This window comes from Haliotis cracherodii, unplaced genomic scaffold (assembly GCF_022045235.1).
Source record: "Haliotis cracherodii isolate W230 unplaced genomic scaffold, xgHalCrac1.p SCAF_18, whole genome shotgun sequence".
Classification (NCBI taxonomy): domain Eukaryota; kingdom Metazoa; phylum Mollusca; class Gastropoda; order Lepetellida; family Haliotidae; genus Haliotis; species Haliotis cracherodii.
This window is the reverse complement of record NW_027266273.1, coordinates 6,351,960-6,374,622: the sequence shown is the minus strand read 5'-3', so window position 1 is coordinate 6,374,622 and position 22,663 is coordinate 6,351,960. Positions and strand designations below refer to the sequence as shown.

The window sequence follows — 22,663 nt, the reverse complement described above, 5'->3', positions numbered from 1 at the left end:
TGTTTCTAGGTTAGTCAGCACAATACTTCGGGCTTTCCTCCCACATTAAGTTGGCACGCTGTGATATAACTAGAAAACTGTTAAAAGCGACGTTAAACCCAACTCACTCACTTACTCATGTTTTGACATCCTTGGTGAGATAATCGAATCAACACATAATGTGTAAATATCCTAATCCATACTTTCTCCTGACTTATGGCTTATTGATTGAGATAATGATATTAACATACAATGTACGCATCGGGGTCGTAAAGTGATTGTTTATATTCATTATTCAAAAAGGGTGTTTGAGTGGTAGGTTGGGGTTGGGGGTATAATCTGTTACCACAAATTCTGTTTCAGAGAAAAATACTGTACATCTGTAACGGTGACTGACAAAATATTCTGTATCATGACAACAAAAGGTGCATGAATGAAAGTTTTTTGTTTTTGTTTGTTTTTGTTGTTGTTTTTCTAATAAGGGACAACTACTATTTAGGAGAAAACAGATTTATACATGAATATACATGTAGTAAGCGCAATCTCAACATAACAAACTGCATCGAACGAATGAGTGAGTTTGATTTAACGCCGCTTTGAACGGTAAAATAGATTTGAGTTTGAAAACAACATGTAATGTGTGGAAAAAGTGTTAAAGAAAATGCTGGTGAACAGCGACGCATCTACTTTCGCATCCACGATCATCCTGGACCCGCTCGTCACCATAGCGACCCGTGAAGGCTCGGGGTAGAATAGGTCTTCAGCAACCCATGCTTGTCGTAAAAGGCGACAATGCTTGTAACAGGATCGGGTGGACAGGCTCGCTGACTTGGTTGATGCATGTCATCCCACATTGCGTGAATCGATGCTCGTGATGTCAATCACCGGATTGTCTGGTCCAGACTCGGTTATTTACAGACCGCCGTCATATAGCTGGAATATTGCTGAGTGCGGCGTTAAAAAACAAACAATACAGTACCACATTGCGTGAATCGATGCTCATGATGCCAATCACTGGATTGTCTGGTCCAGACTCGGTTATTTACAGGCCGCCGTCATATAGCTGGAATATTGTTGAGTGCGGCGTTAAACAACAAACAAACAAACAAACAAACAAACCAATCATCACCATGGCTTCGTTTCGGAAATGACATCACAATCTCCATCTATACTATCGCCCACATAGCACATTGATTGGACAGCTATTTTTTGCGTCGTGTCGTTCGAATCCGACTGAAAGCTGTTGTACACAAATCTATGTAAATATTTTTATCACTCAACCTTAAGATATATTATGTAGGACTCAGATCTGTCTTACGTCAACAATAGTCTTTTTGCCATGTTCATATGAAGCGCGTGAATTCATACATTATCCGAATTGTATGGATTTTTATTACTCGTCCGTTGAAGATACCACTATTTATTAAAGATAAGCTCGTGTTAACACCAAAGTGCGTGTTTTATGTACTACGGGGACTATTTTCACTTACAAATATTAAAAACTCCAAACATCCCTGGGCTAATTCAATATCATTGCGGGTAGTGATGATACATCACTGAGAGGAGCTTAGAACACTCAATGACCCCAGCAACCTTGTTGCTAGGCTGACGTCACATGGCATTGTTTCGTCGTGTATCTTGCTGGACAATTCACAACATTACGTCATATGGTAGTGTGACGTGTTTGTAAACTTTGTGGTTCCACAAGCCATCGACAGTCGTAGGTCCATGTTATTGTTAGGGAGTGACGACCTTATCGCTCGTCAGATAAAAGAACTATTCACTCGCTTCATAAAATTGGTCTGACACTGGAGTTCGTTTGGCATTCTATATATATGGAATAGAGAATGTGTACCCGTGTGGACAATAAAATGCACCCCCTCGCCCTCTATTACCCAGTGTGGCGGTCGGGTAGCCTTGTGGTTAAAGCGTTCGCTCGCCACGCCGAAGTCCCGGGTTCGATTCCCGACATGGGTACAATGTGTGAAGCCCATTTCAGGTGTCCCCCGCCGTGATATTGCTGGAATATTGCTAAAAGCGGCGTTTAACCATACTCACTCACTCACTCTCCTACCCGGTATTGTCTCTAACGTGAGAAGTATTTTAGCAATATGACGTTAAATATCAACTCACACACTCTTACGTGAGATGTCCCTTTCTTTGTTGGTTGAATGATAAACGTAATTTTAAGGATTGGAAACGTTCAGCCCTGCATGTTCCTAGTGAATCCGTGTTTCTATCTTTATCTTAAAAAGAATATTATTTTAAAATCGTGATAAAATAACCGCAAGAATCACGACTTCGTTGGTTACGGATATTTAGATAAGGAACAAGGTCATGAAGGTCAAAGCGTTACATCAATGTGGCGTCCATATAGTTCAATCGTGACGTCGGAGAAGAAAAATGCTAAAGACAGTCTCTGGGATTAATAATAATAACAACAACAACAACAATAACAACAATAGTAGTAGTAGTAGTAGTAGCAGTAGTAGTAGTAGTAGTAGTAGTAGTAGTAGTAGTAGTAGTAGTAGTAGTAGTAGTAGAAAAATAATTGAGAAAATATACAAACGTTTATGTTATGACATGCGTGATTCACTTACATGTGTATACAACAAGCACACTTTCTTGACCGCATGCAAATAAATATATGTAAGGAGTGAATAAATATCAAATTTGCACGAGTACTAGACAAAGATAGTCTATGAATTATTGTATTACACAATAAATCGATCTTTTCTATATTTTCTAAAGTCGTGCAGTTTTTAGTCGAGTATGTCTTTCATAACCTAGATTGTTTTTGATATGATAAAAAGCAGATATTTCGCAGTCATGGTGCAGGACAATACACGTTGGTATGTGAAGACCCCATACTCGAACAAATGTAGAATCCTTACTGAAACGTTTTCTTCAGAAATGAGAAGTGTTAATACCGCTGGCAACAATGCAATGGTGTTAGATACTTACGCTTCAGTTCAGTGATGCAAGATGTTTCGTGTACTGTATCTCGTGGTGTTGATGTTCTGAATGTGGCAATATACCTAGTCGTTCCGCACAATAACTTCGCGTTTCATTTTTGATTTTGTTCAATGTTCTCCTCAACAAAACTCACCAAAATTATTATGGTACGCGGTTATCCATCTTAAGAACTGACCTGATTATGCCATACGTTAATACCATATCTATATTGAGGTTTGTTTTTGTTTTCAAGTAACTTATTTAGGTTAATAATGTTGTATGATTATGTTCAAATCTTTTTTTCATGAAAGAAATATGAACGTGGTGCGAAAAATCCCCTGGGAAGCCTAGACATTAGAGGCCAATCTTCTTGTGTGGCTAACATCTGATGCATCGTTTACAAGCGCGCAAATCTAAGTTTGTAACATCCACGTTATTATTTTGTTTTTACTTCAGATTTACCAGAATCACCCATAGACTGCCTACGTCATAGGACAATCTTGACGTCAGAGGCAGTGCTTGGTGCCGATGTAAATATTGTATGGAACCCCGTACGGACTATAACTTACCCTTTTCTCGCGAACGGTGCTTTTCATATATGATAAAATGGATTATTTAATCTGGATTTGTGTTGATGTACTGCGACGTGAGTTCATATAAGCTTTACATAAGTATCAACTATCATCTAAAATATACTACACGACTAAACATGAATGGTTACTGCTGCATAAATGCACTGTCGACTTTTGAATAAAAGATCTACCGACACAGCTGAACGCAATTATTAGCCTGATAGCGCGTCTCTCTTTGTTTGTTTATATGCGCCTACATCACGTGTGTGCAGTTCTATGTCGTCAATACTCGTTTATTAACTAGCACGTGTGTTTGGAGTCAAGAAGTGTTCGGGCCCCAGTGTTCGCATCCTTCGTTTCAGAGGGAATGTGGCTGTATTGATCTTCCATATTGCTTTCGATAACAATCAGTGCGCATGACAGTCGGCTGCAGTGCGGAAGCGCTAAAAACGTGAGGTAAGTTCCCTTCAAGGTTGTTTTGGTATTCGTAGTGTTCCTAGGACGCCTGTATTCCAATCAGGGTGTTCCCGGTCACCCACCCGAAACACAGGACTTCGGTGAAGACATTTTGGGTACAAGGTAATCACCGACCGCGAAATCTATTTTTTTAGTCTCCAAATACATCGACCTTCGTAAAAAAAATCGAATATTGTTCCTATGACGACCTTTCCATTGACTCGCTCGGTCGAGTTAGTTACGTTCACGGAGTGTACATTGTACTGTTGGGTGTTTCCTTTGTACGGGCATGTTCAGCAGGGATTTTGCTGTTGAACTGGCATAAATTGGCAATTCCATACGTGTAGACATTACTGTTTGCAGCACGCGGACATCTCGAGCCCACTCATTCCGCGGGTGATCTCCGTGGCACAGGGTTCACGATGACCCAGGTACCCCGTCTAGCTTTGTGTTTGCGAACAGCTGATCGGTGTGCGACAGTAGTTGTACGGTCACGTTATATTGCCTGAATAATTTGTGTGTGTTTTTAGAGCTTTGAATTATTCACAAGCTCTGTAAAATGAATATCCACTGTATAAACTATATTTATGTATCTGGATTTGACAGGGGACTAAAGTTGACTATGTTAGAGCGGACATGCAGGTGTGTATGAAATCAGTGTCATGGTTTGTGATGATGAAATACAAAATAGGCTAAGCAAAAATGTAAACAAAGTCGCTGACACTTTTTTGGTGGGGGAATAATGAAGACGCCTAGTAGCCATGGTCATAGTGATCCTTTGTTATTTTAGACAAGACTGAATATTATTGTTTACCGGTTCGACCAATCCTAAAATATTTCAAATAAAAAAACTTCTTTTTCTTATCTGCTGTAGTGTTCACCCCGATCCACAATATAATTGTGCATACGGTTGGTTAATGATGACACAAACTTGTCTAACACAGCACACATTGCATTATAGTCAGATCAGTTTTTGAAGAACATTATTTTATATTTATTCTTTTTTAATTTCCAAAATACTGACCAAGATTTTCACACAAAGATCTAAACCAAAAAATATTCATATTTTTGTGTGTGAAAGTAATAAGTCCATTAACATGAATAAAGAGCCTACCTTTAGAATTCAGTACCACAAACTTAACTAACACGCCACAATACCGTAAGACATAATTTGTGAAATTATTTTGCCAGATACAAGACAGAAACAATGCCCTGTAACATCCGCCTAGCAACAGCTAGGGTCATTGGGTGCTCTTTAGCTCCTTTCGGTGATCAATCATCTTTGCATATAATGAATGCCATTGAATAGGCCTCACGATATTGCAATGTTTTAATATTTGTTTACTAAATATGGTCGCCTGCGGTGGCACATTTATTTAGCAAGAGACAGTCTATGAAAGCATTTCCATTTTCAACATATTTTTGTCTTTCATTTTCAAGTTTAGTCATGGAGGTAAAGGGATCAAAAGTGGGATTTTCGTATAATACATCTATTATTTTTTTCGATATAGTAATTTTTGTTATATGCATTGGAAAGCAGTTAATTATGTATTTGTTTTTGATGCTTCATGCATCCAGCGTCACCAGCCTGAACACTATCTATCGTGGGACATCTTTTGCAATGAATGAATTAAGTTTGTGATGAACAAAATGGATTAGAATTGTAAAGGGGGTCTGTTAGACTTGCACAAATCTCTAAGGAAATGATTATTAGTGATCATTATTCCTAGATTATATAAATAATAATATATTAGTAATGATTACAAGTTCTCCCTTCAAAAGACTGGCCGGTGGTCAGGTAGCCTTGTGGTAAAAGCATTCCCTTGTCATGCCGAAGACACGGGTTCGATTCCCGACATGGGTACATTGTGTGAAGCCGTTTCCTCGTGTCCCCCGTCGTGATGTTGCTGGAATATTGCTAAAAGCGGCGGAAAACCACATTCGCACGATCGCTATAAAAGACTGGCCACCTTTCCATGTACTAGTCATACGGTTAAACCTTCGATCAAGGCTAGGGTGTTAAACCCAGTTTGAGGTACTGTGTAAATAGAGGTTATCACGCTTGTGTGTTTGGGGATGGTAAATATCCTGCATTAGGAATAAACATTGTATTTAGCAAGCCTCAGCGAGCTAAATACATAGTGTTTATTCCTAATACAGGATATTTACCATCCCCAAACACACAAGCGTGATAACCTCTTTATCATATAATGTCATTCGTTAATTCTGTGCTTTAAAATCGCTTTCCCTCTCTCACAAACATTACCGAAACATTGCGAGTTTTCCTGGAATGCGCGCATTAATATTTATTACGTCACAGGGTAAGTGATGTGTCAGTCGGACAGTGACAGAAGCCAATATAGTTCCAACTGAAATCTGTTTCTTATACAGTGGCGAAGCAACATATACACAAAACAACAGTTGGTTTTAATTGCCTTTCGCGGCAATCCATCGGTCTGTCCGCTAGAGTAACTGCCCTTTGTCAAAGGGAAGTTACTCGAACCCTAGTCTATGAGACGTCACGGCCACGGTCAGACGTTGTTGACAGTCGGTCTACCCTGTCATAACGTTTAAGAAGTGTAGTCAGATGTACACACAGCGACAAAACGAAACAAGGTAACAATTCAAACATATTTCGGCCAAATCCAACTATTTTGATTTATGGAGAAGGTTTCAAGCTGCAGAGGTCTACAAGCGCAGATATGGCTACTGATTCCACCTGGCTAGGCCTCATGTCCTCGCAAAATTGTTTCGAAATTTATATCTCCAAAGTTGCCAAAACTCATAAAATGCCTTAGCTACGTCACAGTTAGATACTGATTTTCAGTATATTAGACTGTTCTATTGATAATGATAGCAATTATCCCTGTAGTTTATCCAGATTCGGAATGGTTAATTCTGACTCGATGGCCGAATGACAAGGGTGACGCATTGTTTGTTTATAAACAGTCCTACTTGACCTTTGATATTTGCATCTCTATCCGCATATGACCCCAACGGATATCGTTTTTATCCGTTGGCTTTATCCTGCCGAGAAACCTACCCATTATTTGATAAAGTTGAAATATCATAAACCTATTGTTGAGGTTTTGGGTTTGGGTTTGTGCTCATGGATTCCCCCAAAGTGGTAAATAAAAAAGTCTCATCAGGTGTTCATCCCACGCTAAACTGACCCATGCTGTGATATAATTGAAATATTGTTCAACTAACTCACTCATAATAATTTTTTCTTTGAGAAATATGGTAGATAATTTGTGCCGTTTTATCAACTCAAGCTTTGTGAAAAGAAACTCGCCCTGTCAGTGTTGTCCTGTTTGTGTCATTTTTTAAAAAGTTATATGGGATATATATTTTTGTTAAAATTAGACCAAACACAATGAACAATGCTTTTCTTGAACAATTGAAACGAAGATAAACAGGATACGGAGAGTGTTATACGAGAGCATGAATGCTGGTGTGGCCGGTAGACCGTTAATGAGATTAACTTGTTAGAAGTTCGCTCTGATTATACACCATTGAACACACTGTATGTTTACTTACTATGATTAACATTGTTTTCTTTATTGATATTGGTAATAAGCTAAGTGGCCATATAGCATTGAAAGCCAGTGTTTATGGACTAAAGGTGACTGGATTCCCCTATGGTGGTATATATTGTGGTTGACAAATGCAGCAACTTATTCTCTTCAAATCAGCATAAAACCAACACACCTCACTACTTTATACAAGGGAAAACAGTGTCTGTTTTATTGCATTGATCTTGCTGAACTGAAGATCGAAACTAAACAGATTTTCTTTTTGTTTGTGAATTGCTTTGTGTAAAGTTTATTTTAGCCAAGTGACAGTTATAATCTAATCTGTATCAAATTACTTTCACATATTATGACTGAACTGTTCTGAAACAAATCTTGATAGTGATGATGTATTTCCTTCTTCATCACAACAAACAAGAGTGGCCTCCCTGGAATAGGATGCAAGTGAACAAGTTTGCCAATAATTGAGCTCATGAATGTGCACATAAGTGAAGTATCGCTGTAAGTTCCATGATAACTGTCGGGGCTTTCGGGTCGCCTAGTGGTTAAAGCGTTCGCTCGTCATGTTGAGGACCCAGGTTCGATTCCCGACATGGGTACAATGTGTGAAGGTCATTTCTGGTGTCCTGTGATATTGCTGGAATATTCCTAAAAGCGGCGTAAAAAAAATACTCACTCACTCACTCACTCACTCACTCACTCACTCACTCACTCACTCACTCACATGATAACTGTTTAGTGATATATGCAAAACTGAAAGTTTTGTGGTAGGAAACCTAAGAACGTGCATCATTTGCAAGAATAACTGTTAGACATGATTCATAATTACTAAAAGAGTAAGAGTAGAGAGGAGTTTCCATGGTGGGTATCTCTAATTCTTCTGTTTAATTCCCTTAGTGTTCTATCAGTTCATAATTAAAACTTGAACTTAAAATTAGTATTGTTTTTGCATCCTCTTGCTTATAATCAGCGTTCCTGTTTACCAGTAATTACCAGTTTTTTACCGGTAAAATTAGGCTTGGACCAGTAATTCATGTGACTGCCAGTCCCTGTGGACCGGCAAATAAAGTACCTTAGAAATTTTTGTTGTTGAACAAAACATCGGTGATATAAATATAACTACATTTTTTCAAACAAAGTCAGCTTGTCCATTACCATCAGGGTTTCCCCTTGTCTATTTCTAGGTTAAATATCCATTTGTAGCTACTTTGTCTCGAAATATTAAAAAAAGAAGAGAAAATTGTGACTGAAGTTAGTGTGAATGACGTATAGACCTAACTAAGTTCCTTCAGAGATGACATCTTTGCACTGAAAATTATGTTGAAAGAATTGAAATAAATTTTTTTTCATATTTTCTTTTATTTGTTGAAAGTTGGGACTGGCAAAAATTAGGGGGGACTGGAAATTTTTAAAGTTCAAAAGCCAGTGGGAACACTGATATTGTTTTATTTTTCTTGTAATCTTTGAACTCACATGTTATGTTTTTTCTTATTCCTTACAAGATAGATTTTCCACCATGACACATGTGTGGAACTGACAGCCAAATGTTCAGTTGCTACATGTCCAAGAGGGGTTCCTACAGGTGACAGGCTAGGTCCTGAATTAGTATTACTTTTGAGGGCAGGGATGACAGTGCTGGGCTTGATTTAAAGAACGTGATTTAAATTGCACTAGGTCATGTTGACGTGAAAACCTAGTTTCACCAGACAAAACCAGGTTGCACAATGTACCTGTAAATTTATCAAAGTTGAAACGTGAACATAATCTTGAACATGTTGAAATTCCCACATTTTGACTATGTCAAAGCCCCCCAAACTGAGACAAATTACAAATTAAAAAGGGGTTATTGACTTAAGTCTGGAAAACAAGCTTAGAGGTATTGAATTATTGAATGTGTTCAAAGATGGATCAGCGTTAGAAATTGGGACAAGTCCTTGCCAAACTGCCCAATAGTTAAGGTTTCTTAAGGACTAGTAGAAGTTTGCCATTTTTAAAGGGTTTGCTATATGTTATCATGATAAGGACTAGTGGACTAAAACTGTCAGTTTCTATCACTGTCGATGCTGTGTATATGGATATGTGATTGTTAGACCCAAATTATCATTTTTATTTTTTACATGCAACTGGTATAAATATTATGTTGCATTTTCAATAATAGGTTGCACTGGTGCATGTCTTTTATAGCTAAATCGAGCATTGCCATGTCATTAGGTGCTGCAATTGGCTGTGCAGAGTTTTGAGTTTTCTGGTTGGATTAGCAATCTGATTAGCACAAATTATGATCCTTGTTTACCAGCATGATACTTGCGCTCGTGGGTTTTACCATAACTGAAAATGTCAAAGGCCGGCATCAATTTTTGCTTTTATCTGACATGATTTAAATACACATGTATCGTTTTCAGTGTTTGAATGTGAGGGGTTGGGTGGGTGGGGCTGAAACCTTGCCCATCATTCTTATTGATGATAACGTTAATGATAATTTGAGCTAATGATTAGCAGAGAAAGGACAAAGAAAAACCTGAAAAGACAAATTAAGAAGGTAGAAGGAGTATATAAATAATGTATGAAACTGTATAACATATAAATCAGTTTTATGATTACAAAACCCAGTTTAAATCTATTTCTGTATGGACATAGGGGAGATTCAACTAGGTCAGTTCCCATGATAGGAACGAGTGACCCATTCTTGTCCAGAGGAGAGATATCCTGTCAGCTGCAGATACAGTGGTAAGGTGTGGCCACTCAACAGTTTGATAAGGTAAGAGTTAACCACGCACATGTCCCCTTCCAGCCATGTTAATCTCACTCATAGTAACCTTTGCCCTGATGAATTTCTACCTTCATACGCAGCATACTGGTTTGACTGGAGTACAAGGTTGCATAAACAGGGTGGGTGACTTATGAAATGCAAGGCGTCATTAGCATGTCTTGTCAAAGATCAAATACAGCAATCAAGATTTAGATCCACTTAAAATAAAAAGGTACACTTGCGCATGGATGCCCATCAGCATGATTTTTGAGGAATCATTGCAATATTTCTAACAAAATTCCACCATTGCAGCTCAGTGAAATATGTTATGCACTCTGCAACTTAAGCCTCTAGTTCGAACCATGACCCAGGAAAGGTTGGTTCAATCTGGTAATGATAATCCACATAATAACACTAAATTCTCCTAAAAAGATGCTCAGAGCCATGTTTGGACTAGTAGTCTCAAAAGTGTTTCGCACACTGTTTTGAATTTTGTCCAAAGTCATTGCCTGTATTATAAATTAGATATTGTTGGTAAAGTTCAAATCTTACACAGCACCCAGCCACTCACACACCATTGTACAGAAACTGCATCGAGCATGCTTTTATGACAATTCCTTCCACTGAATTAATAGTATACAGGACTGTTGCTGAAAGAAATCTGAAACCAGACAGTTGTATGTGAGTAATCCATAGCAGCTGATGTTCACAGACAGGTATATGCAGCTTGCTATAGAATGATAGACACAGGTTGTATGGAGAAATATGAATTATATATGGTATCTAAACATGCTAAACCCACATTTATTCTGATCATGGGTAAAGTGTTTTCTTTCGCCACATATTGCTTTAGTGTGTCTATTGCTGAGGTGTTGTACTCTCTGACTTATGATTTAACCAGATAATAACAACATAACTATCAATTAGGGCAAGTAAATTGAACAAATGATTGTGATAGTTTTTGCAAATATCAATTGTCCTGTACATATTAAGTTAGTTTCCAAAGGAAAAAGTCGTAACCTCAGTAGAAATGATTTAAATGCCCAGGTGAAAATGCTGATAATCACACGCTCCATAATAAGCTTTCATAACAAACATATTTAGGGGTGCGGATTTATGGTACTGTGCAAAGGTTTTCATTGGCTGATTCGCTGTGCAGAGTTGCGTCCCTTGGGCACTCCAGAAACCTATGATTGTGGGTTCGAATCTTGGTTTGCCTCGATTATGTTTCTAGGTTTGTCAGCAACATGCCCGTGCTCGTGGGTTTCACTGAAGTGGTGAACGTCTGAGACCTGCATCACTTCGGGCTTTCCTCCCACATTAAGCTGACATGCCGTGTTAAACCCAACTCACTCACTCACTCGCTGATAAGTGATTCTTAGTATCTAAACATATACTGTTTCTGCTATTTCTGTTGATCCTATCAAAATAACAACATTGCATGTATTATTGAATGTGTGAAACGTCACCTTTGATCTTCATCATGTTGATGATGTGAATAATTAAAATAACAATTAAGAGTCTGTAAATAGCATTTTGTTACTAACATCCTGTTGGGTACCCCAAACAGTGTCTTCTTACTTGTCCAGTAGCTGGTCCAAGGATGATCCCCATTGTGTTTAAGCTAGGGTGTCATATCAAACACTGTATGGAATCGGTGAATGCTTGTAACACATAGATAACCATTTGCTACACAAAAATACACAATAGATCCCATTGGCATGATCTAGGTTTCGAAATGTTTTCTTTTGGGTGACATCAAACTGACTGGATTGTGATCACTATTACCCTTCTTAACCTGAAGCATCTCAATGAATTTGAACAGATTTTGGATGTTACTCCTCAAGATGATTTGTTGATGTCGAGCTACTGCTCAGTGACATATTATTGTGCTTCGCAAAAAAGCGATCTTGGGTGTTAATGGTGGCTGGGCATCCTCTTTGGGAACATTTGAATGGAAGAGGTCTGGTCTTAATCATGAACTTGTATCCACCAACTGGGAATTAACTGTAAATCAACCTGCGCGTTTGCCACAGTGGAATACTGTTTCTTGTCTGTCATTCCTTTTAGAGCCCAATTGTACTAAATGATCAATATGTTCACTCACGCATTGATATATATTTTAAAGGTTTTCACTCTGTACATTGTAAGTGAGATGCCCTCTTACTTCCCTTTTGTCTTAGCAGTCACCACGCTCAGTTGAATTTGTACCTACAATAGGTGCTGGACAAGTAGGAAGTAGGGCTTGGACGAGACCAAATTTACTACCCGGGTACCCACACTCCTATTGCCCAACATTACCTGGGTACCCGCTGTTGTTTTCAAGAGATAGGTACAAAATGTCCGACTGGGAATAGTTCGACAGTAGTCCGAGCAAAATGTATTTAGATACACGTATAAAGGATTAGGTTATACATATACACAAGCTAAGAGAAATTTTATCTTTATTCAAACATATATAAGTCGGAGAAATGCGTTCATAGTCTTGAAGAAATGCCAACATTAGTGACTTATGTAACCATGTAGTCATAGTGATTTTTTGTTGTGAAACAATATATTACGTGACTAACCATGGGTCCGGATAGTCCTTTGGGTACCCGAGTCCTACTCTGGAACCACCTGACCTGAGTACCCGAGTTACCCGTCCCAACCGTAGTAGAAGACCGCCAATAACCCCCAGGTACACTGGGTGCTGACCCAGTCGTTAAAATAGTGTCAATCTCCAGAATCCTGATTTAACTCCAGTAAAGGGAATCCCCTCAGTGGCAGAATGTTTTATTTTGAGGACAATTTCGCCTGTTGTTTGTTATCGTCTGTTTTACACTTATTCTGTTTTTCAAATTTATAATATAATTTTGGTTAAGCGTTTGTGATTAAGTATGCCCTAAAGTATTAAAATCTGAACAGTTCAGTGTTGACATTACTTATCCTGTAAGGTATCCACAATGTTACTTTCAACTGTGGAAATGAGATGTGGACTGTGTGCCGTGTTTGGAGTACAGGGATTGCTTGAAGTTTGCTCCTATAGTATTTGAATCCAGGGATCCACTTAGGGTGTAACATCCAACATTAGAATTAGGACAAGGACCCCGTGACTTTCATGCTTTGTGTGAGTAATGTGAACACTACACATCTAAACGTCAGTCTTATTAGGAGGACTGAACTTCCTGTTAACATCCACATTTCCTCCTTGTCTTGCTACGGGCGGTTGGGTAGCCTAGTGGTTAAAGCGTTTGCTCGTCATGCCGAAGACCCGGGTTCGATTCCCGACATGAGTACAATGCCCTGGGTGCAGTATGTGAAGACAGTTTCTGGTGTCCCCCGCCGTGATATTGCTGGAATATTGCTAAAAGCGGCGTAAAATCAAACTCACTCACTCACTCACTCCTTGTCTTGCTATTCTGTAAATATTGTACTCTGGCCCAGACAAACCAGGTGTTGAGGGCCTGAGCAACAATTCTCACTGCTGTCGCTTACAATGTAACACAATCAACTTGGTCAAACTCGTAACATCCTATTCTCAGTTTATCTGCACTTTCCACCAGCTGGTACAGGTGACCTACCCGTCTAGGAACCCCATTCACAGGGATACTGGAGTGTATGATAAGATCATCTGATCCACTCAGTCACTCTTATTTTACATGTTAAGTCATAGTTCGTTTAATTTTGTATTAGTATTTGTTTCACTTAAAGGGTTAATTTGCAGAAAATGTTTTATGGTTTATGAAATTTGACAATATTTATAAGGTCTTTTTTGAAACAGAATTACAGATTTTCCAACATGTCCAAGAAATGTTTTACCATATTGGTTTAATGATAGATGTATCTTCCTGGCCACCTATTTGTCTGCTAATCACTCTTTTCCTCCCCATAAACAGAACCCCGATTTCAAATTGAATCAAATAAAGTAATGTCGTTCAACAGTATTCGGAACAAAGGAAAGTCCTGGAGGCACCTCCGTGTTCTAGTTTCTGATTCTTTGAGATAAACAAGTACTGGTAAGCTTGGAGTTGGTGTACTGTGTCTGAGTGGAGCGTCCATGTTAAACTGGAGCGTGGTATCTCAGTGGGCTAGCAATATGGAACTTGCATTAGCTCAGACTAGTACAAGCAGCCTTATGCGCATGCATGCATTTTGCTATATATGCAGACTAATCTTGAATGTGACATTCAATTAAATTTATAGAAAATATTTGTATGTATTTTTATACTGGTCAAATGTGGTAAGGTCTATTTGAAACAGAATTACTGATGCAGCATTATTTCCCACATGTTCAATAAACATGATTTATGTTTTACCACATTGGCTCAATGATATGTATACCTCATGGCTGACTGGCCATACCGCTGTTTGTAGGATAATCCTCCATCTCCACCACAGGGCCACGGATAGCCATACTATACTGACTGTACTGATTTCATTAAAAAAAGAGAAGGGAGGACACCTCCGCTGATTGAAAACCGAACAATTTTCTACGCTTCTATTCTGCAACCGCTATTTCAGTCATTTCCGTGTTAATATTTTTTTTTTTACAAAAGCTAGGTTAAAACAAAAGTGTTTTAACTTCATATTAAATCTCAAATTATTGCTACATTTATTTTTCCTTGACGTATAATTGATGTGGAAGTTCAATGTTGTTGTTACGAACACCGAGACGCCCGGAAGTGCTACTCGCCCCGTATGTTACTCACTAAAACATGCGTAAACAATGGCAACACAACCAAGCGACTCAATCATAAATGTGGCTGTTTCTGGGCATAATATCTTATTTTAGGCCAGGCAGGGACAGGCAAAAGTCACGAGCTAAGGAAAATTGCATCTGTACTAGGAAATGAGGGAAAGACCGTTCAACTTTGTGCATCAACGGGTTTGGCGGCATCGCTTTTGCCGGGTGTTACAATTCATCGTTTTCGCGGGGATTTTGGATGGAAGATATTCAGATGAGCAGTTGTGTCATCTTGTTATGTATGATGACGACTGCAGGCGGTATAAAGATATACGAGATACGAGATATCTATGTTATCTGCCAAATTGTTTTTACAGATTGAACATTTATTTTCACTATTTGTGATGCGAGATATTATTGGATCTAGGGGTGAAATTATTATTAGGCCTATACTGACTATAGGTATAGTGTGGCTATCCGTGGCCCTGTGAAGGTATAAAAAAGTTTCAGGCATGCTATATAAATAATCTTATTGATGGATTGATAATGAGGAAAATTATTGAGAGTGAATATTTGTTTAATAATGGATTTCTGCATAATTTCTTAAAGTAATAACAGCTTACTTTTAGATTGATGCTTTTGTATCTGTGATTTACATCATCCCCAATTGACATGAATTCACATTGTGTGATGTGATATTGATGAGTTAATTGTTTTGCAGTTAATAAAATATCTCATTTATGTGTCATAAATCTGTTGTGTTGTGATATGATGATGCAAGTAATAGTCAAAATATGTGAAGCTGTCATATTTACAGTCACTGGGCCATGAATAGCTTCTTGTTATTGGCAATCTGTAGGCCTGTGTACACAGTGATCTCAATTCCATGATATAGTAATTGGGTACAACAGATGACAAGCTACTAAATTAAGAGTAGAATATAGTATACTAGTGCAATTCATACACATTTAACACTTCTTGATGGCTGCATTGAACACCAAGGTAGGAAAGATTTAACTATGCAAGTAATATTTTATCTAATTTAATGAAGTGGAATATATATACACATATATGTATAAATACTATTATGAATCTACAATAATCCATAATCCTATAAATTGATGTATTGCTGTATTTCCCCAACCAAAGATTAATCATGCTGAAAACATCATGACATTTGTGCCCTTATCTAGACCAGAGTTCAATAATATTTCTCCACTTATTTGGTTCAACTGACATTTAGACATAAACAATGGGCTATAATCTAACAGTAAATAATGTTTTTACCAGCTGACAATCTTGCAGAACGGAGGATTTGCCATTTTCTCAATGTAGTGGTAAGCTTAGCAGACGAAGTTATAAAAAACGCCAACCGCGATTAGCAATTATTTTTCGACCAATCGGAGACGATCATTGGAGAGTGGTATGTGAAGCGAGTACAACTTCCGGGCGTCTCGATGTTCGTTGTTCGCCGTTTACTTTTTGAGACGAAATTGTGATTAAACTATGTACACGGTAAATACTTTTTCGGGTGAAAAATCTTGTTAAAGTTATATTTGACAAACTACTAGTCAGTTGTAAAACGAAATACATCGGACTGTTTTGGGATGGAAACATTGTTCGGTTTTCGATCAGCGGAGGTGTCCTCCCTTCTCTTTTTTTAATGTAATCAGTACAGTCAGTATAGTATGGCTATCCATGCTGAAGACCCGGGTTCGATTCCCGACATGGATACAATGTGTGAAGCCCAATTCTGGTGTACCCCGCCGTGATATTGCTGGAATATTGCTAAAAGCGGCGTAAAATCAAACTCACTCACTCTTGTTGGATCTCTACAAGATTGCTGACCAATGGTTTTAAATGATATTACTTCATTCTAATTCTCCAAGCTCTATGTTTACCAAATTGCAGTAATAAAAGACAAGTTAATGCTGACTAACTTCACCTTTTTCACCTTTTCCTAGTGTGTATAAACAGAGCCATTACCCATTAGCCACAAACAGGGGAGTGTTCATAATGTGCATGACAAACAATCAAGAAGACAACCACTGTGCCTTGTGGGGTTGGTTAGGTTGGGCTGGACTTGCTGAAAGTTTAGAGTCGGTCTATCGCTGATTTAAACACCTGTTCAAACTTAATTTACTTTTATTGTCCCTAATATAACACTAGACCACTGGACCAATATTTATTTAATTTTAATGGTCCATAAGAAAATATACTAGACTCGGACCAACATGACCAATGGAACAGTGTTACCATTGGTTACTGTCGAACACTGCACCTATTTCAGATTGAATCAAATAAAGATATGTTCATTCAGGTCAGCATGGTTAGGTCAATGTGTTCAGTTTGTCAAAATTGTGAACAAAAGATTTTGTATTCAGTTTCATAGGTCAAGTGAAAAAAATGATTGCGGTTTTGTTGCGAATAACAATTTTCCGAGATACATTTTGTCAATTTCCACGATAGAAAAATTCATAAGATTCATAAATCATAATATTCATAAAAAGTAGGGGGCACGGGTGGCCCAGTCGTCCAAGGCGCAGTGATTCGCTGTGCAGAGTTGTGTCCCTTGGGCACGCCAGAAACCTATGATTGTGGGTTCGAATCCCGGTTCGCCCCGATTATGTTTCTAGGTTTGTCAGCACCATACCCGTGCTCATGAGTTTCACCAAAGTGGTAAATCTATTTTGGGCATGGCCTAAAGCTTCTGGCACAGAGGTTACAACTGTTTTTATTGGCTAATATGTTTTCAATGTTTGTCTATCTTGTCATTCTCAGGCTTTATAAATATGCTGTTTCTGCTATTTCTGTTAATCCTGCAAAATAAAATTAACAATATTGCATACATTGTTCAATGTGTGAAACGACCTTTGATTTTGACATTGTGAATAATCAATTTAAGAATTAACAATCGGTAATCATGGTAATAGCGTTAAGTTACTGACATCTTGTTTGGGTAATAAAACATCAACTGCCCTTGGCCCCATTCCACACAATAAAAGCCTGTCAGAGATTAATCCCCTGAGTAAACAACTGAAGGCATCTTCTGTGATGTTACATAGGTGACATAAGTTGTGGACACAGTAATCAAATGGATGAGCAGACAGAAAAAGACATATGTTAATGAATCTGAGGCAGACTGGGCGTCGGCCTGATCAGGGTTAGAAACTAACAGTTTTTGTCCACTACTCCTTATAATGACAACATATAGCAAAACCCTTAAAATGGGCCAATTTCTACTAGTCCTAAGGATACCTTGACTATTGGGCAGTTTGGTATGGACTATAGGACTAGTGCCAATTTCTAACGCTGCTGATCATCATGATCATTGAAATTGCTCAGTGGGTAAAGCAGCAAGAAACTGTTTTAACCTCCAGGAGGGGATTTCTCTTCATGGAAGAAGATTTTCATATGGCCGAAACTTTTCATGTGTCGTTTTTTTATCATACTTGTGACACTATTTCCGATTTTCAAATTGATTTTGGTCAAGCATTTGTGATTAAGTGTGCCCTAAAGTATTAAAACCTGCAAAGGTTTACTTGACCTTTAAAAACAAGTAGTGAGACTTGAATCTAATGATTAGGGTGCCAAAACTTTGTTATATATATGGGATTGTGGTTGCAAATGGCTTAAATCTGGTTCAAATCCTTAAGACTAAGAGCCTTTGGGACAGACAAGTGGGTTTGAAGCTTTTGATATAAGGATTTATGTTCCCTCTGGTATATATTTATTGTCCTCTGATCTAGATATAGATTGTGTTCAAGGAAGCCCATATACTTAAATACGATGTATGGATACTTAAATACTACTTGTTAATGTAATATATATTATGGAGAGTCCATCTGTGAATATATGACTTTGCAAATTGTTAGTCATCTAAGTGTTACTGTTGATCATATTGAGGCCATCTTCTATGAGATGTTTAGGTTGAAGTCATCCTCAGAGTTAATTGTTTTTAGATTTATTTAGGGCCTTTGGGGAGCCAAGTGGTTAACATGGTTAGTGTGTTGGCTTGTCTCACTGTGGACCTGGGTTTGATACCTGCCCTGGGTGCAGTATGTGAAGACAGTTTCTGGTGTCCCCTGCCGTGATATTGCTGGAATATTGCTAAAAGCGGCGTAAAACCATACTCACTCACTCACTCTGGTGTCAACCTGCCCTGCACTTTCAAATCCAGATTAATGATGACATCTATTCAGTGAATTTATGGGATGCTAGAATTCATTTTACAATGTTTACAGATACACAAACATCAAAAATAATTTGTTTAATATATCAAGCTCAGTAATTTCTGAAAGAATAATTTTTGCTGGACTATTATGGTGCAATAGATATCTTTACAGAATATCATGAAAACGAAATGAAAGATTTAATGTATTCATTAATGGATGCCATGTAAAAATCGAACATACGGCTGGTCCACATTTGTATGTTGTGCGGTGTAGGTTCTTGAGTGTGTTGAGGAATTCTGCGATCGTAGTTGAATGTTAAGACTCCTAAAGAAATCATTTTCAATACCAGGACTATGACAAGGACCATGGCCATCATCATTTATCACTGTTGGGATTCTCCAGCAACCTATGCTGGTCTTAAGGGGTGATTTGATGGATTGGGTGGTCAGACTTGGTGACTTGGTTGACTGGATGTCTATGTGCCCCGACAGAATGGTCTGTTGTTTCTAGTACCAATCACTTGATTATATATGGGGCGGTCGGTAGCCTAGTGGTTTGATTCCCGAAATGGGTAAAATGTGTGAAGCCCATTTCCTGTGTCCCCCACCGTGATATTGCAGGAAGATTGCTAAAAGCGGCGTATAACCATACTCACTCACTCACTCACTCACTTGATTATATACAGGCTCCTGAGTGTGGCCTTCCCCAATACTTTACAGGGTTAGAAACTAACAGTTTTTGTCCACTAGTCCCTATGATAATATATAGCATAACCCATGAAAAGGGCTTATTTCTACTAGTCCTTATGATACCTTGACTAATGGGCAGTTTGTCAAGGACTATAGGACTAGTGTCAATTTCTAACGCTGCTTTATAAAGATGAACATTTCGCAAACAAACATTCCGTCATCTGTGTTATGGTATAAGCTGGCAAATCCTTTAGGATCATGGCTTGGAGAGTCCTTAAACATGTTAAACCTAATCTAGACTGGAAATATTTGGACTAGCGTCCACTCCTCCCTCGGTCTCCCTGAGTTTTCAGTGACTTGGAGTTGACACAGAGGGTGATATACTGCTGTATACTCCCGAACTACTTTATCAGCAGGTAGTTAACTGCTATTTATCTCCATCTCAAATCCCTACTTGAATTGCGCCCTCCATGTAGGATTCATTACCATAAACCTGAATGATGGCTGTTACAGTGTGGACCTATTGAGGTCTTGTGTCACACTAGGAAAGCTACCTCTATTTTCAAGTACTCCTTCAAAATGATGTAGAGTAGCATCTTAATAGGGTTAGAGATATGTTCAGTAGTGAAACAGTCATGTTGAGGCCACTACAGAAGGCTTTCCACTGTGTTATGCAACAATATTAGATTAGTGTGTCTATGAGGGTGTGTTAAGAGGTGTGTATCGCTATTGTTCATGAAGATATTATGAGCAATGTCACCATCGCTTTCTGAGTGTGTGAAATTAGCAGTAGACAAATGTCAAGGATTGAAATGAATGTTCAAAGTATTGAAGGAACCCTGGTTTAGACTTTGTCCATGGGTTAAATTCATGGTAGAATTTGCTTTAAACCCAACACACTCGCCTACCATAAAGGCTGGTGAGCTACAGAACCCTATGGCTGTTGTTGACCCGTGAAGATCCGGGGTAGAATAGGTCTTCAGCAACCCATGCTTGTTGTAAAAGGTGACTATGCTTGTCGTAAAAGGCGACTAATGGGATTGGGTGGTCAGGCTCGCTGACTTGGTTGATGCATGTCATCGATCCCAACTGCATGTATCGATGCTCATGATATCAATCACTGGACTGTCTGGTCCAGACTCTATTATTTACAGACCGCCGTCATATAGCTGGAATATTGCTGAGTGCGGCGTTAAACAACAAACCAACCAACCAACTGTTGAGTTGTTACATATACAAATGATATAACTGTCAAGTATGCAGCTAATATGTGTAGGCTTACAAGGACATATGTGACACTGACAATTGACTGATGTACTCTACCCTCAGCTTGTGTATGAACACCGCAATCTGAAATAAGGATTAAAACAATGCCAATTGCATTGATGTTTTTTCAACAAAATATAATATGATAATGATGATAGAGGGGAATGGGTTGCGAAAGATGGAGAGATGGCCTTCCAGCATGTTCAGTGTTCAAAATTAAGCATGAAAGTCAAGGGTCAAGATCAATGCATTTGTCTGAACGGGAGCTCAAAAGGATAAAGAAATGATCATGATAATGGCTCACTAGACTAACATTTAGTCTCTGAAATCTTATTTTACACAAGATCCTTCTTGACTCTAAAAAAAAAAAATTTCCATAGGCTGATTTCATATGTGGAATAGAGCTAGCTTGAGCTGGCTAGACTTGCTTTTGTATGCATTTCTAGATTATTTTTTTTTTCATAAAATAAATATATTCCACGGTCATGATGCAGGACTAATGGCTCACCTGTGTCATGCTATATTAAACTCGGGTACAAATTCATGTATTACCCTCGTTCTCTCTTGTGCGTAGAACAAAAATTCTAACACTCGTTTCGTAAAATCAGTATGACACACATGTTCATTTAATAATCTCTATGTATTTCGCAGTTTCGCTATTTCCATTGAATAAAAAGTTGCATAGTATTTTTTGGTTGAAAATATGCATAATAAGTACATAAGCAATGATGGAAGTAATTTTGTCTTTCATTATTATGCTCCTGGTAAGTAATAAGGAGGGATATAGTACCCGGTAATCAGTTTGTCTGTCCGACCATCCGTAATCATTTTTCGTCGGATCATATCTCTAAAACTAATAGGTACTGTTTCATGTAACTGTTACACACAAAGACCAGGTTGTCAACTAGTGCCCTTTGTTATTTATTCATTTTTTAGATATGTATTTTTTCCCCCGTTTCCATGTAAACTAGTTTGAATTTGACTCCATTCATAGTGGTGTGTCTGTTTGGACCATATCTCTAAAATTGATAAGTATTCTTTCATGACACTGCACACACAAAGGGCAGATTGTCAAATGGTGCCTTTTTCTATTGAGGGGTGTTTAGAAAAAAAAAATCTGTTTCCATGGCAACAAGTTTGACTTTGACTCTGTTCCTACTGGTAGGTTTGTCCAGACCATATCTCTAAAACTAAAAGGTACTCTTTCTGGAAACTGCACAGAAAACAGTCAAATGATTTGTGGGGGATTTGTCATCTTCTGATGACTCTTTATGATGTAATATAAAATAGCTATGAGATGAATTAAGCCCCTTATTAATAAAATCGACATCGCTGTGGTCGGATCCCATTCAGGGAGTGATCATTATTAAAATAAGGAATTTTTTATATTAAGCATCCTCAATTTTATTAACATCCTTACAGATGCTGTGCATAATGTTTATATCTCATAAAGAATGAAGAAATGAACGTCTTGCGGTCGTAGTTTATCGTACAATTAAACACTGCAGAGAGAATTAACCTTGTGAGGTAGACATTAATCATGTTAATGACACATAAAAATAAGACGAGTCTACCTGTAGCACACAATAATTCTGTGTTTGTTGGAAGATGTCATTTGATCCT

General features: G+C 38.2%; 1 protein-coding gene across 8 annotated transcripts in view; it reads left to right on the top strand.

The window, feature by feature from the left end:
* LOC139465708 (sodium-driven chloride bicarbonate exchanger-like) overlaps window positions 1-22,663 on the top strand; it is a 139,368-nt gene that overhangs the window by 3,892 nt on the left and 112,813 nt on the right. For 6 of the 8 annotated variants that reach the window (XM_071247526.1, XM_071247527.1, XM_071247524.1 and 3 more), the window contains exon 1: window positions 3,969-4,085. The exons of 1 other annotated variant lie outside the window; for it this stretch is intronic. The gene's annotated coding sequence lies outside the window, so the exon portion shown is untranslated. One more of the 8 variants, XM_071247516.1, reaches the window with a different exon arrangement.